This window comes from Stigmatopora argus, chromosome 21 (genome assembly GCF_051989625.1).
Source record: "Stigmatopora argus isolate UIUO_Sarg chromosome 21, RoL_Sarg_1.0, whole genome shotgun sequence".
Classification (NCBI taxonomy): Eukaryota; Metazoa; Chordata; class Actinopteri; order Syngnathiformes; family Syngnathidae; genus Stigmatopora; species Stigmatopora argus.
Window position 1 is genome coordinate 6,826,802 of NC_135407.1, and position 22,004 is coordinate 6,848,805.

The 22,004-nt window shown below is 38.9% G+C and overlaps 1 long non-coding RNA gene across 1 annotated transcript in view; it reads left to right on the top strand.

Moving 5' to 3' along the window:
* LOC144067500 (uncharacterized) overlaps window positions 1-22,004 on the top strand; it is an 80,916-nt gene that overhangs the window by 20,204 nt on the left and 38,708 nt on the right. Inside the window, exon 5 of the long non-coding RNA XR_013297958.1 lies at window positions 9,552-9,705. This is a non-coding gene — a long non-coding RNA (uncharacterized LOC144067500). The remainder of the gene's footprint in view (window positions 1-9,551; window positions 9,706-22,004) is intronic.

Sequence of the window (22,004 nt, forward strand, 5' to 3'; positions counted from 1 at the left end):
GAGTGAGGGATATATTGGAAATAATATCACATTGCCGTATACCTATGGAGACTACATGATTTCTATTCCAAACATCAATAGATCAACAAATGGAGGTATAGAGTCGGGGAGAAAAAAATAGCAATGCAAGGAGTGGCCAAAAGTTTCATGTAGAAGGAATTTATTGTGGTTATTTTTTTGGAATTTCTTTGATTGCTTTTTTGGGCATCACTGCTTTCTTCGCAGTTTATCTCAAAGCTCTACACTCGCGCTAAATTGGAATTCAAGGGAACACAATTGCAAATAAGATTTGATAGAAGGGAAAGAATGCAAGGTTGCTTTTTAGTTCCTTTTGGATACAGTTCTGTGATTGAAGATCAAACATGTGTTGACACAAAACTGATCTTTCCTATTTGCTGGACTGTGAGGTTATTTTATACTTTTTTAACAAGAAGAAAAAAGAAAAGTTGTGTACCGATATCTGAGAGACTATTGTGCAATCACAAAGAATGCATTCAAATGTGGAACGTATTCAATCATGGTGAATATTGTTATCAAGATAAAAAATTTTCTTCATAGCTGTAAACTTCTCAATTTAGATAAATAGAGCAAAGTATGTATTTTTTATTTTGGCATTACAGACTGTTAATTTAGTTTCTTCTCTTCATTCCCGACATATTTAAATATTCCCCAACCTACCACTTGCCGCTTTCGTTATATAAGAAAACCTGATCTGCATTTCACAGAATAATCTATTTATTTTTATCTCTCCCAGTTAAACTTTTGTCTCCTTCTCTTGCCTTTTATGTATTTTTGTTTTTTTCTTTTTTGGCAAAAAAACGGCACTTATTTTTGCATCAGATGTCTTCTATATGACCTCTTTAGTTGATGTATTGTCTTTCTCGGATTATAGTTTCGTTTAGTTTGTTATGACAAATCTCCCCCAAAAACTAATAATTATAAAAATCATGAAAAAAGACTAAACACAAGAAAATGATGGCAATTTTACATTTTTAGCGCAACATTTTGGCATCATTTGCACAATGCAGTGCACCCATCTTGTCTAGAATTGACAATAAAAGGAAGACAATGTTTAATCTCACAAATTAAAAAATCATTTTGGAGTGTTCCTGTAATATGGGAGACTTATCATAATCACCCTTCCCACATTTACAACACTTACAAGTTACATTTTTCAAAGCCATGTTGCATCTCCTCCAAAACAGTCTTTTTTTCGCACGCTTCTTTATATTGAGACGTCAGAAAGAAAGGCTAGGGCTTGACAGGGATGAGGCAAAATGTACAAATTGTCTTCTTTCGTTGTTAAGAATGTAATTTCATCGTGGCTTGTCAGCTAGAGTAAGCAACAAAAGAGACAGGCTGAAGCTTGTATTATTGTTTTGACTCTTCCCAACATAGGACAGCCATCACGCCTTGTTCTTCTCCTGCAACGCGTCTACTTTGATTGCCTTAAAGTGAAATTGACACTCTGTCTTTTGACTTCCATCCGCCCACCTGTGGCTAAAAAGTGGGGTAAATCCTGGACTTATTCCTAGCCAATCAGCAAGCAGATATAAAAATAACGGACGGAAAATTCCATTTTTTCTGCGAAGATAAGATGCAAGTTTTGGCAATTTAGATGGAAATTTCCGTACACGGAGAACTTTGGAACCCAGTTCAGGGCCAAAAAACTCCGAGCGAATCCGCTATAACTCTTGCATTTACATAAGCCGTTAACGACTTGTTATAAATTTTTCAGGAGCCTCTACTCCAGTGTAGCTCAAGTCTGTCAGCGTTTAAACACTAACTGTTGTTATATTTTGAATGCGATTGAGTTTCTGCAGTGCGGTGCAACGTTGCCTTAACGTCCCTCTTTTATTATTCAAGAGAGCGTTTTAAATGCGTGCCTCAAAGGCGAAATAGATGTGGACTCGGTCCAAAGTTTTTCAAAAGAAGCGGCCTTCACACCTTTCCAAATTAATGTGCTTCTCACATCCTGACGCGGATCCATTCAGACAGGAAAGGAATCGATAGATGAAGAGGTCACTCTTGCCGGCCTTCCGCCGGATTGAATTTCCCATCGTTTTATATACAAGCCGCATCGTCCGTTTTGTACACCAAGAAACTCCGAAAAAAAACACCATGTCTTTAACGGCAGTATTTTTAAGATTCCATGAAAGAGACTTTTAATGATAGTTTTTTATATTATGCCAGTACCATCGACGTGGTCGTCTTTTAGACGGGTAGGGAATTATTAAATTAAACCACTGGTGTCAAGGTCTTCGATGAATAGAACAAAAACCTGTTGAGCGTCAAATTTATTTCTGTGCCAGGTTATCTTGTGGCGGTATATCTATAGAAAGAGACAAGTAGCAGAAATAGACCGTTTTGAAGGACAGAAATCATTTTGAAAGTACCGTACATGGTGCAATTCTTCCTAGAAATAAACGCAGTGAAATTAGATCAGTCCTTTTTGAATAATAGTTGATGCTTTTGTGAAGATATTTACCCGATTTACATGAAATACCCCCGAAAAAAAAGGAAAAAAAGAAATCCCGTAACAAATACAGATAATTAAAGATATTTAAATGATGGTGGGTGTCCTGGAAGAAACAAAATAACGGAAGCAAATAAAAAAAAAAATGTAGAAACATTCTCTTTATAAAGATGCAAATCTAATTGTCCTCTTTTCCGCTTTGTAAGGTTCTAAAGTCGTCCTAAAAATAACCTGAGATCGAAAAATGTGGTACAAATGAAAAACGCGACATTGATTCATCGGTCGAGTTCAAAACTTAAGACACTCGTAACATATATAACCAATAAGAGTCGGAACTGAATTCCTCTACAGAACTTATGTTTTATTCTATTGGGAAGAAAAAATATGGAAAAAATAGCACATTAAATGAGAACAAAAGACAGAAAAGACTCCCTTTGGGATGGAAACTGTTCATTATACGTCCGGCTCGAGCCTCTGAGGTAGAAAAAAAAGGGAAAAATAAGCTTCTCGGGTCAAAGCGTATATTGTCCTAATGTAAATGAGCGTGTTAGCACCTGCCTCATGGGTCGGACCTAGACTTTACACGTTAGGAAAATGACTAGCCGGCGGCAGCGTGTAAGCAATAAATTCCAAAGTTATATATCTCGTTTGAGCTGGCTGAAGAAAAGACATTTTCAAGCAACAGCTTGTACAGAGAAATAGAACAAACTTGTATGATTATCCAATCAGGCTTTAGAAAATGGAGAGGAGCAAAAGAGCAGAGAATCATTGTTGGTTTCAAAGAAAAAAAAAAGCCAAGTCATCTACTTTTATTTCTGATTTAATATCAACTTTTGTCATCCATCAACTTATGGTGGTCATGACTCGGATCGAACTATGACTCAAGATGAATTTAGTGCTATTTTCCTTTCTTCCTCATTAGCCATTCCGGTGACATAGATAATTAATCACCTCAAAGATGGCCGTCAGACCTTTTTTTTTTTCTTTTAGCCGTAGTTGTGTATAAAAGTGAACGTTTGTGTGTGTTGGACACTGTGCCCACTCATTTGCCTCCCTCTAAGCAAACATGTTCAGATAAAAAAAAATGGAATTACTCAGACATTAGGCATTCTCTCGAAATCATTATTGATGCAGGATGAATAAATTGTGAGCCGATGATTATTTTTTTGAAGACTCGGGAGATGTGTCCTCCCAAAAAACAACTTATTCTAATTTTTGATACATTTTCCTGCTTAGAAAACGGCTGAACTGTGGCTGCCCTGAATACGTTTAAATATTTTACACATCATGTTCTAGTCAGTGTCAGTTCCAGAAGGGTTTACCTGAAGTTGTAAAGGTCACCACCACACTGACAGTAGACCAGAACTTGAACATTTTTGCAACACAAAGTTAAGTTAGCCTGCTAACTACAGAATTTCTAGATTCAATTTATTGTTGCTTCTTTTTGTAAAGTCAGCCGGTAAAGCAGTTTTGGAATGTCATCATTTTTACTGTGACTTCTAATACGTCACACGAAAAAAGGCAGAGTAGGGCCTCTCTCTAAATTGTTCTTCTTGATTTTTGGTATTTTCATGAGAACTCTTGAAGTCATTCTAGATAATGCAGGCACATTCGATTTGCCCCATTGAACACTTACTTTTTTCCATGTCCCGATGAGCATCATTGGCAAGGATGCGCTCCACAAATGTGAGGTTTTGCTTGCGTGAGCTGACAGTATACCCAAGTAACGGCCCGCAAAGTTGAATTTGCTCGGCCCTGAACAAACGGCAGCTCGGATTGAGACAACAAACTCCTTATTATTTTCTTACTCTCCCATGGTGACATCTAGTAGCTGTTTGCAAAAGCTGTCCGAGAAACAATGTTTACTGATAACGACATTTTATTCCCCGTGACGATTTCCGTCCAGTCTAAAGTGTTCAGCATTACGTGTGTGTGCGTGTGTGTGTGTGTGTGTGTGTGTGTGTGGGTGGTGGACTTGTTTGTCTATTTATGCAACCCTTGACATCTAGACATTTCAACTTTCTCATAATTGTTCTATAATGACAAACTGACCGTGACCATTTATTTTTGCATTATATATTTTTTCAAACCTCTGATAATCTTTGTCTGCAAACAGCAAGTGTCAAATCAAGTTAAACCAATTCATGACAACACTATCAGGATCTTGAAAACAAAAGATGGAGAAATAAATCACAATGTTTCCTGAAATCGAGGCTTCAGGTCTTTTTCCAGGGTTAGCTGAACACCGTCAAAAAGATATCTTCCATCTGAAATTGGCCAGCACCTAGACGCCAACCATGACCAAAAAAAAAATGACGGGAAGCTGTTGCTTGATAGATTTTGCTCCACAGAAGCAGTTTCCCCAAAATCAACCGGAATGTGCCCTAAGCTCTCCATCAAAAATCGTCAATAGCATTCAATCCCATAGGAAACTATTAATGTGATGAATGGCTTTATGCTGGGTAACAATCTTTCAAATTACCATCTAAATGACACAGCAGGGGTAATTTTGATGATATGAAAGCAGCTGTGATCATGGAGATAATACTTTCAATTATAAACATGACATCTCATGGAAAAATAATGGGGATCATGTCCTGCAGTTAACTGTCACCATGACATCCCTTTTCTCATCAATTAAACCATTACAAAATGCATGGGCCTGTTGAAATATGTAGAGCACAGATATGTTTTGCATAGTAAAAAATATATATACTAATAATATTTGATAAGTTATGAATGAAATACCACACATTTAAACAAATCCTTACATTCACTCGCTCCCATTCTGAATAGCCTATTGGAATATTTCCAACAAAAAAAGACCCTAAGACATTAAACTGGTCCCTTCCAAAATGTTTTCAGTTTACTTCAATTTCTATGGTAACTCTTTAAAGCAAAAAATAAAAAAAACACCCAAAAAAGCTGCTAATTTTCTGCATAGTAGCCATCGTTTGGACGCAACATGCTTGCTATACTTTTGCCCGATATTATTATACCTTTACAGTAGTTGATGCCGTATTAATATAAACGTGTCATAAGTATGCATATTGGCTCGTCAAATTCCACTGTCATCCAATTTGAAGGTCATTGTCAGCTTTGTCGCTCATCCTCCTCTGATTCGCCGCTTGACTGCAGCCTTCTTTCCTATGCTCAATTTCTCTCCCTCTTCTTCTCGATGTGATAGCTGGATTACACTTTATCCTCTCATATGGTATTTCCACTCACTTGGTCTCACTTACAAATCGACACCATATTTGTTATGCAGCAGGGGAAAAAAGAAAGAAGACACGGAAGTCCACTTTGCTGGGAACTAGGTGTCGTGAGGTGTGTGAAAAGCGAAAAACTAAGCATAATTGGACTTGTATTTTAAAGGATCTAGTATGTTCTAGTTTTCAGCTGATATTAAAAAGGAATATCTTGAGCGTGACATGCTTTAGACTGGAAAAACTGACTGGAAAATCATTCAAATGGCAACAGATTCATTTAATTGCTCGCATTTTTCATCGTGGAGGTGGAGTGGAAAATGTCATAACGTAGTCGCATCCACATGAGATGTGGGAGCCAGACAATGGCCTTTCAGACACGGCTGGTGGCACGGCTCGGGGGATGGCAAGCCTGTCTGTCAGCCCCCTCTGACTTTTAATACAATGCCAACATCATGTTGGCATTTTGGACATTGAGTGACATAGCCATTTACCGTATTTCCAGGACTAGAAGGCACACTTTTTTTCCCATAGTTTGGGTGGGTCTGTGACTAATATATTTTTCCCTATTCATTGTATATTATTTGGCCGGTGCGACTTATTCACGTGCGAATTATAGTCCGAAAAATAGTGTCCAATCATTGTACCTCATCTAAATTTTAAATGACAATACATTTAGGTATTGACTTCTCTTAATTGCCCTTTGGCAAACTAAATCAATAAAAGCATGCCTATAGGAATCCAAAATGAAGTAGTCTTTCCCACACATTAAAGAGCATTATTTATCATATATAACTGTAGCAAAGTATTGTGAGCACAAGACAATTTAACACGTGTTTTGCCTCTACGAGTTGGCATCGAGACAGACTGACGCAAGCAGAGGAAATGCCAATCTCCAAAGTAAAGGACAATGTCGTAGAGCTAATTTTGTATTCATTGTCCAAGAAATTCGGCAGCCTTCATCTCCAGCTGCCTACATTACCATCTCACCACAGTGGATAACGCCACGGTGGCATCACTCGGGCAAAAACCATCTGTTTGATATGCACCAGGAAGCGTTTGTACCTCATAACACTTTCTGTCTGATGTTCAATCGTGCACTTTAACAGAATAGATAATGTCTCGTTCCCATTTTTGTAGCCACTCATCTCTATAATACCCCCAACATTTCTAGCCTCACTTTGGCCTGACCACATGCAGGATTTTTCAATTTTAGGAATAGCAAAAAAAACATTGTGGTGTTTTCATTGTAAATAAAATCTCCAACCTCTATATACCCGTTCTTAAATGTCCGTAACCTGCTCAGTGAAATTAATATTGTACATTATACATAGTATAACCTCTTATCAACGCAACAGTCACCTGCTGTATGATCAATGAAGACGCTAAAAAAGTGTCAGCCCGAGAAGGAGTAAACACCAGTAATACCTCGTTTTTTGTGGTTCATGGGTTCCAGGAACTTCCGCAATAGGCGAATAACTGCGATGTACAACTAAAATCAGTAATACCTCATTTTTCGTGGTTCATAGGTTCCCGAACCTTCCGTAATAGGCGAATAATCGCGATGTAGGGACAGTGTTTTTATTGGGTCCTCTGATCTAAGGTTGACATCGTCCCCTAGTGGCCATTGAAATACTCTCCAATTGTGACTTGCAGATTCAAGTGGACATGTGGTGAATCCGCGATTGTCGATCCACAGAGTAGCGAGGCATTACCATAATTGCTAACGGAAATGTGCATTTTAGTTTAGTCCAGATTGAAGTCTGAAGAAAAACGACCAATAATAAGTGAATATTTTGGGCAGGGTTGCCATTACCTCTGTCTAAATGCCATCATTAGAGATCATTTTTAATCATGCCCTGTAATGGAGAGACTTTTTGGTATAAAGGGGGTAACTCTGATAGATATGGGACTTTATGGGAGTTGACAAGGCACATTTCGCAGAGGACATTAGATCTGGCATCTTGTCAAAGGAACACTCGAAAAAAAGGAGCAACAAGGCTGGCTGGTGGCGAGATTGAAAGAGAAACTCTAAGGTCACTCGCTTGGTCATCAGATAGGAGAAGTTTCCATTCTATTTTCCTTTACCTTTTCTTCATCCTCCTTATCTTGGCAGCATCCCTCGCATTAATTACGGAGTGGAAAACAAGAGGAGTGAAGAGTGCGCTCATTAAACGCAATAAATAGTCAGGACATGCAGAGTGTAATTACCTGGGGACTGAAGATTGTTAAAGTTTGTACCCAGCACATCCTTTTCTTCTAAATAAGGTTTTTGAAGGACATAAAACACCTTTATGATCCTTCTATGCTTTCTTTTTCATAGATGGCACCTTTTAAGTGGCTAGATGGGCTCTCTTTAAACTCCTGCGGAGAAAATCATTAAACTATTGACACTGAATAGAAGACGTGTGTTGCATGCTGTGATCTGGTGCAGCTTTCAGTTATGAAAAGGTGAAAAAAATGCATTTTTTAATGATGATGAATACATTCTCATTACCAATCAACAAACACATGAGAATGTCAAATGTCTGAAGAGAAATGAAGCCTTGTATTTCTAATTCTCTCTTTGATGTCATTCCCAATTGCCAATTGAACACGGTGCCTCAAATTGATTGTTTTAATTAGAACTTTTCCCTTTTATAATGTGCCCAAATGAGCATTTTCGGGCAATATAGTTGTTTCTGCAACTGCACTCATGAGCTCGACCAGGGCCAAATCAGCTATTGGCGTCGATTACTAGCTCACTAGAAGTAATACCAAAGAGCGAATAAAATGCTCGCGGCAATATTCCAAATGGGCCGTAGTCTGTAACTTTTCTGGGCTATTGCAAAAACACATATTTCAAAGTGTTTTGAGGATGCATAAAAAATGGGAGCTAACTACGCGTGTCTGAAACGTCGAGCATTTAATGGATGATCACTTCCTTCCTGGTTTCTCCTTCACTTATTAACTGCTTCAGTCCATCCATCATCACATTCTTTTAGCACCCAACAATGCAAAATAGAAAGTTGTTAAGGCATACTCGTGCATAATTGCTGCCTCGTTAAAAAATCAGTATGATCCCTTTTTAAAGTGAGATGTTGGGAGCTTGAGACTAATAACAAGCCTTTCCTCTTGTTTCACTAACTTTCCGTCCTTGCCCCGTGACCTCCCTTCCCTCATTCTTCCCGGCTTGTAGTGCTTTCCAAACAGGTTTATACTGTGCATTTATGCGTTTGCCTCCAGGCCCTTGTACAGGCCATTTGCTCTTTTACAACCAGCCGAATATCCTCTCTGAAAAGACCTTTTTCAAATTTGTGGCTGGTGCCATTATTTAATTATCTGGGAAGAAGTGCCGTGTATAACTGCATCACTACAGAGCCCAAGCTTCCACTCACCACTTCACGATGCTTGCCATTCACCTCATCGGCAATTCATATTGTTCATGTCAATTCAAGAAATCTATTCATTGACTTGGCTGGCTAGTATTTTCTCTCTCTATTCGATTCCATCAGATCAATGGCAGCGTATGAGTTAAGTAGACCTGAATGAGTTGGCTTCAGTCACTGCCTGGATTGAGTAAATCAGATGATATTCTCCTACAATTATATACGATGATGCTAGGTAGCTTGGTACCAAGGCTGAGCTGGGAGTACCCCTATTATTGCATATCACATATTCAAATTGGAACTCAATTAAGACAGTAAGAGTCTTCCGCGCAGTTGTTTGACTACCCCAGAGCGGTTTTCTAGGGTTAGTCAGCCCACTTGAAGTTTGCCCACTTTGGCACAGGCACTTTGATGCAAATGCCTGAAATGGATCTATGCAAAGTTGTCGAGTGACTCTTATTTGACAAGTCAATTGTTCTTCTTTCTGCCTCTCTGTGATAGTCATATCACCAGTGCCAGCTTGACTCTGACATAAGAGGAACCCAGCAGAGGCCAGTTGGCTCGGCTCAGGCGCAAGTTCACTCTCATCCGCCGCCACACAATAAAAGGCCAACCATTGATTTATCTGCTCAGCATTGTTTGGCATCACAGGGCGGTAAGTAAGACAAAGCTCTCCCATCACTCTCAAATGTTCACATGAATAAATATGTGTATATAAGATTGAATTACTCTAGTCTAGTGTAGTTAATAAAACACTGCAAATAGAATTGAAAACTTTGCAACAGTTAAGCAGTTCTAGATGTTATATCGTGAGTACATCTAAATGGTGATAGGTGCAAATTGTAGGTTATCCTTGTTGGCTGTCTGGGTGATTCATTGATTTAGAAACACTCAATATGCATTTTTCTCTGTGCAATCAATTAAAGGTTAAGGGGCTTGTGGAAATATTTGAATGTTATTACATTTGCAAGATAAATAATGAATCAGATTGAGCTCAGGGCTGAACAAGGTTGATAGTCAGACAGTTTGCGCCCTCCTGCACAATGAGTAACAAAGATGGACCCAACTGGAGCACAATCTAGGTTTCGTGGGTGGATGAAGGCTATTTGACATGTTTACAACTTCCACATTCATTGTAGTTTGCCCCCTCTCTACCACAATAGCATGGAGTTAGCCAAGTTATGTTGAGTAGAACTTTCAACCCCCCCATAAACGTCTCTGTTCGGGTGTTTACGTTTAGCTGAGTGTAATCATGCACATCAACTAGCACCGCCAAGGAAGCCTTGTCCAGGCGTCTCCATCCAAATCTTAGCCGTGACTTACACTTGGCGTGAATCACGCTCGTCTACAATTCCGGCAACGGTCATCTGAATTTTTACGGCAGCACCATCTGCACGGGTTAAAAGCCGAGCATGCTTGGCCCACAAACAGACTGTCTCGCTATGGCGTGTCCAATTTACAAGACATCATTTTTCTAATCTTACGGGCAATTAAAGGAGCATTGATTTTTCAAATTGCACTAGATGGCATTGTTTCTCCTTACCTCCTGCAAAATGAGAGATGAGTAACATTGCATTTAAAAAAAAAAACACACAAATATTTTATCTTGGTTTCATTACCCATCAAAGCAAATATGCAAAAAAACATGGGGGAGGTAAACAAGAGTGAGGGTGTTCTTGCAAACATTTGAATTCATTTATTAGATTGCTTCATGATCTTGCATGATTGGGGACTATCGTTCTAAACATAACAATGACTCATAGAGGACGAGGTTGGACCAATTGGAATACAAGGAAGCCATTATGAGTTGAAATCTCCCACAGAGCATTTTCAAAGTCAAACTGCATCATGGTTTATTCATTTTATCAAGTGCAAACATTCAGCCTGTAAAGGTTTGTTTGACTCAAACGCAAGAAGCCAAGCTCTAAATATTTCGTAGAATAAGCACAGGAAGAGTTGGAGGGGGGAATGTGATTTTATCGCTTGACTGGTTCAGTCCTTATGTCACAAACAACCTTTTGGTTCCGTCACGGGGACTCGCGATCATTATTGCTGTGGGGCGTACAGAGCGGGAGACGGCAAACAATGCACGTCCCCTACCCGGTGTGGTGCTCCTGTCAGGTTTGAAGAACACACTGTACCTGCTTCAATCTCATGAATGGCACAGGAGGAAGGCGATGGCGGCAGAAACAGAAAGACGGGAGATGCTCAAAAGCACCCTCGTGCAACCAGGTCATCACAGCATAGCATTTACTGCACGGCTAATAAAGCGTCTGAATGGAATTGCATTTACTGTACCTCACCAGATCCATGCTACCAGCCCAATGAGGGCTTAGGAACTTTAAATCTAATTCCTCAAACTTGTGGAAAGTACTCACGGATTAGGCGAGATGACATTTGAGGAAAGGAGGTGCCTGTGGGGTGGGGGGGTCTGCTTGAGGGTGATTCTCTCTCTTCGCCTGCTCAATTGGAGTTTAAAAATATGGCTGTTCTGCATTGTACAGTATATGGAAATGAGTAGTTTCTATTCAGTGTGTTGTGGCGCATTTATATAGCAATTGGTGATCATTTATGTAGGAAATTGTTTAACTCAGATTTCTAATAATTCAGCTTTGAGTCATTTATTGACATTTTTAGAGGAAAACAATCTCTTTTCAGATAGTAGATGGTACAGTTAACCGCTGTAAACAGTAGTTGGTATTCATATAATATGTATTAGGGTCTAATTTGAGACAAAATCTGACAATTTTGTGTATTATGCCATTAGGAATTCATATTGTAAACGCTCTGACTCATCATGATTTGCGAAACAAATCTCGACAGATTTTTATTCAATTGAATGACCATTCTGCCAATTAACATCATTCTAGTAAACTTTAACAACAGTTAACGTTTTACACGTGCACATAGGCAAATTTATATTTCGCATATGAAATGCGTAGTAGACCTTTGGATATTCTGGCCTAATCCCGCCTGTGGTCGAGATTGCATACACGCTCACTGGGAGCCACATCTCTGCTCTTCCATACGGATTATCATGCTTGACACCTCTCAAAGCGAATGGCTTCACGCTGACAGGCGGCTGATCTGTCTGCGTTGACACTTGCACGCACTCCTGCCCTGCCCCCACATTCCAGCGGAGACGGCGGCCCCCTCGCTCTGCGTTTCTGCGCCACCTCCCTCCCCTTGCGTATGCAAATCCCAAAAGTGTTTGGGGAATACGAGAGCCAGCCACAGGAAATTAGAATTGTTTACGCCAAAGAGGCCAAATCCAGGTCAGACTGGGGATTGTTTATTCATATAGTGGTGCTCTTCCTTGAAAAATGGTCTTCAATGTTTAAAGTGGCAAACATACACTTTTCTAGACAGGTTTATTGGACCACCCGTTTTATAGACCACTTGTCATCCGGAGGAATCTATGATTCGATGTAGTATGGTTAGGATTTGACATGAAAGATAATATGAATTGAATTGTCATTGATGATCCAAGTAGTATCTTTTAATTCAGGATGAAGCTGTTTTCTTTTCCCCAGCGCTAAAATAGCTAAACTTTCACAGGCAGATTATCACTTCAAGTGTCTTCCTGATGGGAAATGGCACCGGCCTTTATTTTACCCCTTTGTACAGAAAAAAGAAAAAGAAAAGGAAAAACAAACTGTTGAACCTGTTTACCCTTCTCCACACTGTTCACACAAGGCAGGTCATTAATTAGAAGCGCTGAGGAACGAACACTAAGTGCAAACAGACACAAATATGTGCTAGTCAAATTAGATTTGGATCATTTGTGGTACTGTGGCAGTTGGGAGCAGCTGTTGTACCATGGAAAGATTAAATAAGAATGATAAAAATAGATGAATAGGACAGAAAAGAAAACTGAAAAGAAAACACAGTAGCGTAGTAATCCATTATTTGCCCCAAAAAATTTCTACGCTTCCCATTTTAAATGGCGCTCCCAATTCTGCATGTGTTGGGTAAAGGGAAGGCAATTTAAAAGTAGCGAATTTATTTCCCAGTATTTTACTGCACTTTGCATACATGTGGAGAATGGCTGTCATTGGGTTTATACAAAATGACTACTTATTGAATCTGATCCATCAACTGTATTATTATTATTTAACAACACTAGTCAACCCATGTGGCTTAAATTATGTGTGTGCTCCGTCATAACGTTCTTCAGCCCCGCCGCAAGCCTTCGTCAGGTTGAGGTTGATCTTATTACCAGGGTAATTCCTCTGGAGCAACAGCTCAGTAATGGCAGAACATGCTAATGACACTTTAATGGCCCTTCTCGGCACCCACTGGCCGGACCTCCAAACCTGATTTGACTAGCGCTCTCCCGCCAATCCAAAAAGATGAATAGGAATCTAACCATCATTATATCGTCCATGGAAATGAAATCAGAACAGCCATAATCCACTTCTCATCTCTCTGTGTTTTGTCTCATTTCGGCTCATCCGTTGCTTGGGCAATAAATCTGTCCCGAAGCTTCCACTTCTCTCTTTGCGCTCTTTTGTTTGTCTTTTGTCTATCCGTATTTAGGCTCCTTTTTTTCGATTTCTATGCTTCAAAATGCATCCGGCAGATTGGATTCTTGCTTTTAATGTCCATTCAGAGGAATGGAGGATGACACAAAGCACTGAGTTTAGAAAGCAGAGTGAACAACAATGCCATTGATGTCGTGATGAGGAGCCATTGGGGCTCATAATGCTTTTCAAGATCAGAAATCTCACTCTAGGTTTTTTTTATAAAGACTCTGGGCTGGCCAAGTTTTGAAGAAAAAAAACATACCGATGCTAAAATTGACACTTGTATGTAGGAAGCAAGTTAAAAAAACAAAAACAAAACGCCACCCTAATTTTTCCAGATTTTTCAGATTTTCTCACTTCTTTGGTTTCGCCCAAAATAGCAAGAACGTGGAGGAAAAAAAGTCTATCTGGAGGATCTTTTAATTTCCCACAGTTATCAGCACTGTTGACTCAACACTTAACAAACAGTTTATTAGCTCAATGCGTGACTATTGGTGTCAGGAAATGTAACGATTAGTGAAAAGGACAAAACTTGAAAGAGGATGAGTTCAATGGCGACCTACTGTAATGTGTGCCATTCAATTAGACTGTAGAAATTTCTACATAAATCTTATGAAAAGAGCCTGAATGGACGATGGGCTTAAAAAGAAGTCCATTGATCTGCACAGCAAAAACGGAAAATGAAATAAAACCTGTTCATCTGAAGAAAATGTTTTCAGTGTAGCTACATTCTGGGGCTAGCCATAAATGAAATGAAAGGGCTGTTAAAAGAACAGCATCATTATTATTATTTCTTTTTACCTGAGTGCTTAGCGTGATTTGAATAACCAGTAGCTCTTGTCAAACTCATAAAGTTACATTGAAAATCCTTTTTGTTACTTACTAGATTATATTATTATATTCTGATTTGGGAAATTAAAAAATAACCAACAAGCAACCCTTCACAAATTGCTCAAATGATAATTTTGCTGTAATGTGAGATTTTTGAAACAAGGCAAGCAATTAAAATGTATGAATTAAAGCGGAAATCGAATATATCCCACAGGCTCAGAGATCACAGATGTAGCATGATGATAGTCATAATTGATGCTTATATTTTTACATAATTTGATTTATGGGCCCTTTGTAAGATAAATAGCGAGTTCTGTAGGGCTGTTCTCTCTTGCCGGATGCAGCTGCAAGAGAAGGAATATTAATTATTAGGCAACTTAAATACCTGACCTGAAACTAATAGAGCATTCATTTTAGTCGAACACTCGCAAAAAGCAGCAACTGAACTTAATCACATTTTGCGTGACGTTTTACCGTTCCAATTACTGATACTAGTTCCCGTTAGTGGTTACTTAAAGCGTCCCTAAAAATAGACGCTGAATAATGTAAGATCTTTTTATACATCACTCGGAAACATTTTCCCAACTACAGTGTTGTCTGTGCATCTTTTAGTACAGGTAAGTATGTCTTTAAAGTGTTCCATCAGTATGGGAACATGTCAGCCAGCAACTGTAAAAGAATAAAGCCGGGAAAAAGTGCATTATACTGACGTATAAAACATTGATACTTGAGCTGTAGCGTAGCGGTAAAACATAAATAAACAAAATCAAAGTGTTCTCTTGAAGGAAAACTTACATGCTCCTTTGGGGTCTATTTTCCTATCATTTGATGTATTTTTTTGGCTTCATCTTTCATGTAATCTTTCATATTTGCTGTCTACAAGAAGGCAGCCAGCCCCGCTTGGAGGAGACGTTAATCGTCTTTTCAAATATCCATAATAGTCTAGTTGTGATCGATTCAATGCAGGGAATTTATTTACTTGAATGGGTGAGAATTGTCAGCGGTAAATGACCAGCCTTTGTCCGGGTAGTGGCTAAATTATGGCTTTTGTAGCGGACCAATGTGATTTTTAGCAATAATGCAAATTTCTATTTGGACATAATCGTTTTCAAGTCATTTGCTCTCATGTGTTCCCACATTTCTTGTCTTGCTGGATTTGAATCCAGACCACGACCAGTCGTGGGTGCACAACACTAATTTAAGACAATTAATAGATGCTGTGCAATGAAGGATGCCATCTTTCTTTCCCGAGGCCTTTCAACGCTGCGTGTTTATAACGCTTTTGATTGTGCGAAATAAATTCATCCGTTTGTATTGTGTGATCTCTTGTGGCACCACGTTCTAAAATCCCCCGAGTATGGCCTCCCACAACGAATCCAGTTCTAACGCATGCTTGAAGTTTCATCCTCGCCCCGACTTCGCAGCAGTGTCATCTCATTTGCTTTTCGTTTCGCTCTCTTGGTACCTGGTCGTCGGCTGCTTCGCTGTACCTCATTCACATCCTCTTCTTCCTCCCATCTTGTTATCCCTTCAGACCTGTACCATCTAGAAGATGAAATCTTTCTCTTATGTGATGAAATTGCAAACCATCTTAGGGTGGGAAGGCTTTAAAGAAGAAGATGGAGGGAATTATAAAGGAGCACTATATAGATGTCAAACCTTTCACTTGTTTGTCTGTTTATATGATGTGAATTAACATAGCTTAAAGTGGTCTAAGCATCAGAGTAGAGAATCCCGTCGGTAATGAGTGCTTTTACCTGTTTACCATGTCACAAGGAGGATATTCACATTTTCCAATCACTTGTTAATTGGACATTTCTCTGGGGAAAACACACCAGTAAAAAAGAAAAAGTAGTTGAATTGTCAGTTAGTCTGATGGTAACATAAAATGCAATTTAATTCTTTCAGCTTTATATTTTAGGTTAAGTTGCAAGAGCAATTAGGTACGAATAAGAATACATCTGTTTCTTATCATTTTCGTAAAGAGCAGCAACTTATATTTCACCTCAAAACAATTGTTATAGTAATTTGCTTCTTTTTCATATGCAATGTACGATTGCCTCAATGTGTTTTTATGACAGTCTTCCAATTGCCATTGCTACCTTTTAAATGCTTAAAAGTCAATGTTATGTCTTCTTAAGAAAAGGTCACACTTTTCAGGGGGAGTTGTACGCAACTTTAAATGAGAGAACAAAAGAATGATGACGCGAGATGAAGGAGTGGACAATGGAGCTGAGTCATATATCTTGCTAGAAGAGGCCAGGCAAGAGCAAGCTGTGTAATTTACTATAGATAGCCCAGTAATCATGCAAGTAATATCGTGTTTCAGCTTTGAGATGATTAGTCACGCTAATAGAACCTCCTTTATGGTGCTTAAACTGCCTTTGTTTGTGCACACAGTAGCGTGTTGGATGCATGTCACGTGATCTTTAAGAGTGCAAATACAAATCTTAAATCAATACACATAATTTTAGGAGATGGCACTCACAAAGAAATGCAGCATTTAAGCAAAACTAAATATATTCTAAGCAAATCCAGATCATGAAACCCTTACAGTTCAGTACAGTTCTCATTTAATAACGACTTTGAAATAATGTTGAACTTCCTTCGTATAATTTCATTATCTTGTCTTAGCTCTTGTTGTTGTTGTTTTAGATTTATCCTATGTTCGGTAAAACTTTCCAAAATGTAGGCCATAAATAGACACTGACAATTGGTTTCCACAATAGCATCCTACTATCACTGACAATCATCTATGATTCCAATTTTGTGGTGGTGCTATTCCATAATACTTCACGCTGGTGCTGGAACAGATTTCTTGGCAATTGTTTTTTTTTTTTAGTTGAAATCGATTTGGAGCATGAGATGCAATTAAACAGCTTCTCCCTTTATTGTCATTTCCCATGAGGAGTTGCAACTCCCGTTGCCGTCTCCCATTCGCAACTAATGGCCGCTCCATCATAGTCAGCCACTTCTGCCATCCTATTTACTCCTCCAAACCTGAGTGTGGAAACAAGTGCATCTTGTATCTACATTTGGTCTACCTACATGGCTTTGATAGAAAAAGGAGAAACATTCATCTTTCATATGTACACCAAGATCTCTGTTCTTAGAAATTGTCTTCTGGTAAACCTAATTTTAATGAGACCCAAATATTTAGAGTCTAATATCTCCAGCAAAATGTTATGTCTCCCATCATCACTCAGAAAATAGTGTTTTTACTCGTGACGATCAGATTATAAACTGACAAAAACCAATCACTCTCATTTAGACTACCATTTTGATCAAATTGGACTTGATTGAGTTACAATATTCTGAATGAGGTTTGTATGTGAAGCATTATCATTCCAGTCAGGCTTTTGATCCGAATGAATATGTAAACGTAGCCCGTGATTTGGTATTAAACCAGAAACAGAACAGTCATTGCCTCGACCACGATGCTCTCACTGAGCTGGTGATACACTTCAATTAGTCCAGCATTTCTGAAATATGGACTATTTGAACGCTTTGGAAAGGCTTTAAAAACAGTTGCTGAAAATTCACTTTGATAAACACATATCTTTAGGCAAGTTTAAAAACAGCAAGCAACCAACCGAGTGCATGTGGTGTCTCAGCTCACATCTTTTGAACATCTTCCAGTGGGAGTCATAATAAGCAACCCTCAATGCGGTGCATTTTGATGCTGGGCATATGCGAGGCAACAGTTTTATACATGCATCCTTAGTCATGTATTTTAATCTTTAAGCCTAACATTGAAAATATGCACATAAATGTTGGTCTTTCTTGATGAAGTACAGTGAGAAATAGAGGAATTCCTTTTTTTCTAAGGTCCTTTTTATAGTTTCTTGCTTGACGCCCAATCGATGCAGCCATTCAAACGATGTTATATGTAGCTCGTGCTGTTAGCGTATGTTGAGCCGAGTTTGCTTTCTCTGCCTCTTTGGTTTCTGAGGTGCTTTACCAAAGATGATTTGCAGTCGAGTCTCGCTCTTGTACCCGTCCTGCATCTTGCGATGCCTTTCCACCCTTTGTTGCCCTACGCTCGGTGCCTTCATTGTTTGCGCCTGCTGTTGTTCCTGCAAAAGCATAAGCAATACCAAACAAATCTCACCTTGGGAATTAAAATGCTGTTCGACGTCAACAAACTTTTCTTTCATTTGTCTCCAAGGCGCTGAAGCAACATTTGTATCCCACCTATGAGAAGATGAAATATGTGCGCTCAGAATTTCTGCTACTGTTCGTGAATAGTAATGTTGTCAAGTCCAGTATGTTCTACTACAAATCTACCCCTTGAGTTTCTGAAGCCTAATTTGCCTCAGCTCGGGTAAGGATAAATCGACAGTACATTTGAATTTGCAAACAAAGGCCATTTCAAAAGTTGAAAAAAACCCAAAACAACTTGGACAGAATATTTTAAACAGTACTTATTTCTAATTATCCATTGGTCAATAATTTCAACTTAAATCTAATTTACAATCAGTATTTTAGAAGCTAAGCGCTGCTCATTTAAAAATATAATCCCTCCTACGCGTTCCACTTACGAGAGAAACTAAGGTATATTTAACTTAATAGTAACAATCAACGTATGTTTTCATTCCACATGCCTCCCAAAATGGAAAATAAATCTCACTTTTAGAGCAACACTCTCGGTACTTTTACACTATTATCTTTAGTCACGGCGTCTCCCATTGTTAACAAAATAGAGATATGTTGCCAAGAGATGAGTGTAACCACTTTTCTACACAAAGGCACACCATGACGTGGCAATTCAGGGGGATGTTTACTGCAAACTTAAAATACACACATGCAAGCACAAATAACGATAATTACTCCACATTCATGTTGTAGTGTATTACTTCCCTGCGAACTGCATTCGAAAATGTCTTTAAATTTCACTCATCGTACCGCTAATGTCACGTGGAATGTGGACAACTGGTATCTTCAGAGTCACCATATTGATCTTTTTAAACATGAAATAGGATAGATACACTTTTGGACTGCTCTTTTAGTAAAGATTGAATAGTATGGTTACAAATGTGGTAACATAGGTGTCACCTCCCATGGCTATCCACAGAATGTGAGTATTGTTTGTCTGTAACAAGCTGGCTGAATAGCTGAAGACGAATAAGGATCATTAGGGCAGCCAAGGATGTCTACAAGGCTTCAATTTGAGCAATAGGTTCTCCCTCAAGACACTTTGGAAATGTCAAGCTCTCATGGCTAATCTCCAAGTTCAGGGTTCCCTCCCGCATTGAAAAATATTACAGACCCATCATGACTCAATTTATGTCTCAATACAGTCTAATAATCCACATCGTGCAGCGGGAGTCGTTTGAGGATACACTTCCGTTCCCGAGATTGGAAAAAAAACAAAAACTGACATTGCTACATGAAGACTATATTGTACTAAATAAGAAAATCTCATGGTCAAGTCAATTGAAAATATCCGAGAAGACCACGCGTGTTGATTTAACAGCAATTGACAGGATAGCATTTGCCATGACATTACGAAAGCCAATAATACTACCAATACAAACACAAAGAAGCGCCTCCTAAATTGAATTGATAAAATAAAATAAAATGGAATGTATCAGGGATGGGTGAAAGACTCCAATAAACCAATATAACCAGATTTAAAAAATGTTTAAGGCATTATTAATAATGCGTCCGAATCGACTATCTAGTCGCAGAACATCATTTGACTGTAACTTATTTTAATAATTAAAATAATACTCCACATAAAATTACAGTGCAGAGTAAAGTCAACATTAATTTAATATAAAAAAGCACATACCCTTTGGCTCCAATGGCAATTCCCATACAGGTCTTTCTATAAAGGCCTAATTTCAGGCTTATCCAAATTATAGTCATTTATTACCGCACCTCATCAATAATTACACCGTTTGGAAATGCTGCAGAATGTTTTGCAATGATTAGGGTGAACTGAGGTCGATAGATGATCATTTGCAAACCAATTTTCTATTTTAGATTTAAAAATATATATATATCATCCATCTTTACCATATGTCAGATGACAAGCCTCTAAAGTCATTGTTTAAAAAATCTGGCAAAATATTCACGCTAACTTGTTTTCAGTGTAAAGGAAGAGTGTTGCTGGTTGATAATTGAGAGTTATGCAATGAGCGTGAATTTTCTCAAATGGTGACATTCATACATTTCGACAAAGTATCCCTTCCCATTAATCCCACCGAAGCTGGAGTTAATGCTCGGTGCTCCGTAATGAGAGAATAAGCGTGGCGATGTGGCCGGGTGAATGAGGAACACTGTCGCCGGGCTCAAATGTGACATGTCTTTAAGTAGGACAACTTTATGTGGAGAAGTGACTTTAAAAGAGATCACTCTGATAAATAGACTTGATGAGGTTGGATACTTGAGCGTCGTTGGCGTGGAGGATGCGACCCGAGGGTCCGTGGATCTTTGGTGAAGTGGAAGCAATTATGACATTAGGATGTTGAAGACGCTTTGATTTATTTATTCCTCTTTTCAGCTTGGCGCCGCAGCATTGTGTGAGCGGGTTTGCTTGTGCTACATCTAAATTATCTTCAATGGTCTCAAAGGACCATTTTGCACTGCAAACCAGACCAGTAAAATCGCCTACAGGCCGACGAGTAGAACTTCGGTCACGCTTGTGCCGAGGAAAGATCCAAGGGTGATTTCAAAACAGGATTTATCCGCTTTTTTCTCCCGGTGAAGGATTGATCAGTTCGCCAACCAAAATATAGATTAAGAAGAGTGGCATGCTAATTAGAGATGTCAAGAATTGACTATACGTAGCTTTGTTAGTAGCTTAAGATTTCCATGCCTTGTGATGATCACGCTCAAAGGCATGTCACGGTGACGGCTCGACGGCTATTCAGCATCAGCAGACGTAATCGCGTCTCTGTCCATCACCGTTAATTTTCTCTCGGTTAAATATGTGACCCATAGGCCCTATTTGTAACTACACAGTGGTTCTAGGCTGACACTGGGTGCTTGTGGTGTATAATTGCCTCACCATTTGAGCCAAGTAGGGCAGCATGCTGCAGTGCTTTAGGGTCAAACAAGGATGGGATCAACCTACTTGCTCTGACACACTTAAAGAACTAGAAAGTATTGCGGGATTGTTTAATGTTCTTTCCTTTGTTTTTTTATACGGAGTGGATACTTGCAAGGTCATTATTCGATCATTTTATAGTTCACATTTGGGTGGATACTGGGAGAGGTGCACTTGGGATAACTGTCTTTTGTAAAAAGTAAAGGGAAGTAAGTCCCAAAAACTCAAGATGTTTACTTTGTACCAGCCCTAACTTTGTTTGATACACACTGGAATAGGAGAGGCGAACATGCGACATGTGGGCTTAAAGGAGCGAAATACTGTGAAAGGACCGCACCGGCTGTTTCCCCACAAGGCACCGTGTATTCTTTCAGTCAACATTCAAAGAGAAATCTTCTCCCGTGACATGCTTTCGTATTTCGAACAGTCCTGGCAACATGAAAAATTCCCAAAACAAGATTCCATTAAAACATTTTGGCTATGCCTTCAAAATTGTTGGTTTATGGAACATTTGAAATTCAAGCGAGGGATTTAAGCAAGTAA